Source organism: Nannospalax galili, unplaced genomic scaffold, assembly GCF_000622305.1.
Source record: "Nannospalax galili isolate Female #2095 unplaced genomic scaffold, S.galili_v1.0 scaffold293, whole genome shotgun sequence".
Lineage (NCBI taxonomy): Eukaryota > Metazoa > Chordata > Mammalia > Rodentia > Spalacidae > Nannospalax > Nannospalax galili.
The window spans coordinates 2,226,602-2,228,453 of NW_008337147.1; the positions used below are offsets into that span (position 1 = coordinate 2,226,602).

Sequence of the window (1,852 nt, forward strand, 5' to 3'; positions counted from 1 at the left end):
TGGCACAAAGACTCTGGAGTTAATTGTATGTTTTAACAAATGAAAATCAGTTTAAACACTCCATTTGCTAGAAAGGAAACGAGAATGCTCACGAAAATAGAGTTGTCCTTTGATATTTAAAGTTTGCTATAGGTCTATGATGGTGACCTCTAATACTGGCAGCCCCAGAAGGATATGGCATGCCTACTGGCACAAAGACTCTGGAGTTAATTGTATGTTTTAACAAATGAAAATCAGTTTAAGCACTCCATTTGCTAGAAAGGAAACTTGAGAATGCTCACGAAAATAGAGTTGTCCTTTGATATTTAAAGTTTGCTATAGGTCTATGATGGTGACCTGATTGACTAGTTAAGATAATCTAGGTTATGCGGCAGTACTAAACTTCAAAATCTCAACCCACAAGCAGAACAAACACACTTGCTCACAGATCTGCCAGATGTCTGAGCCAGTCTCCAGGGCAGTTCTCTTTTATGCTATGGCTCAGTGATTCCAGATGTTTCCATCCTACATAATCTCCATCTTGACACATGCTTCCGTTGTCTCAGCAAAACAGCAAGTAGAGAGAATTCTGGAGACTTGAGCTGGCAATCAAATATTCTGGCTTAGAAGTAGCACATACCACTTCCTGTTACAGATGATTGGCACCCAGACAGTCAAATGAATTCTACCTTGGGGAAACCAGAAATGGCCATACTTCTGTAAGGAATAAAAAAAAGAATTGGGAATGGTAAGTGCTTGAAATTACTATTATAGTTGGTGAAGTGACTATTTCAGTTGTAAAAGGAAAAGTTTACCAGAAATAATAGAATCACTAAAGGAATGAGTAAAATGCATTGTGATTTTCTTTAATTATGATACTGTGAATTTTCTAAAGTTATCATAGGCAAGACACAAAAGTTCCAGAACTTTAAATGGATCATAATTTGTAAAATTCACAAAATCAACTAATTTATAAGTATAAAGTAATAATGGATGTGATTTTTAACTTTTAGAGATGTTTAATGGATTGTTAAGAGGTTGTTGAATCTTGGATCTGGCCATTTTCTGAAAATTTCTCTGTAAAACAGTTTTTAGATGTCTTATATGAGTTGTTTAGCCTTTCTCTTTGAAATATAAACTCAGTAAGTCTATCTTCCTGGTGAATATTGCTTTTGTTTCTTTACTCATTTACTGGGAGATCTGTGTCAATTGACAATATGAATTGTAATGAAATTTTGCAATAAGATACACATAATTTTCTTTCACAACTCTGTTGGGTCCTTATCATTCTAATTTCATAATTCTATGATACATTTTACATAGAAAGATAAATTTCATCTTTATTATGTAGTTTAACTTCATTGGTAATTATTTCTTATAAATTAATCTCTAGATGCAAATCTTAAAAGGACAATTTAATGATAATAGAGGTGTGTTTCGAGAAAATATGTGGCATCACAGGGCTATGAGCTCACTCTTTTTCTTTCTGTTTCACATCTGCATCATAAACAACTATAAACCCTCCTGAGTTACTTACCATTAGTTAATCATATAAGAGGTTATTGCTATATATTAGAATCATCGCTTTGCCTTCTTGAGAAGAGTTAAGATAAAAGAAATTAGACCTCTAACTCGCTACTTCAATATTTCCTCTCTTCTACAAGAACATTTCTTTGAGAAATGCCATATCTGTCTTTAGTTATTTGACTCAATGATGATTCAGTTCTTTTACTAAGAAATTTAGTTTTATTCATGAATATGCATGTCACAATATGAGGGTGATAATTGACTTTATGTGAGTTCAGAAACATCTGCTGTAAAACTAGCTTTAATAAGGCATTGTGTCACCTAGAATATTATGGACCAGCATTTA

The 1,852-nt window shown here is 33.2% G+C and overlaps 1 long non-coding RNA gene across 1 annotated transcript in view; it reads left to right on the top strand.

The window, feature by feature from the left end:
* Positions 1-716, top strand: part of LOC115070207 — a 4,830-nt gene extending 4,114 nt beyond the window's left edge. The window contains exon 3 of the long non-coding RNA XR_003849405.1: positions 546-716. This is a non-coding gene — a long non-coding RNA (uncharacterized LOC115070207). The remainder of the gene's footprint in view (positions 1-545) is intronic.
* Positions 717-1,852: the final 1,136 nt, after the last annotated feature.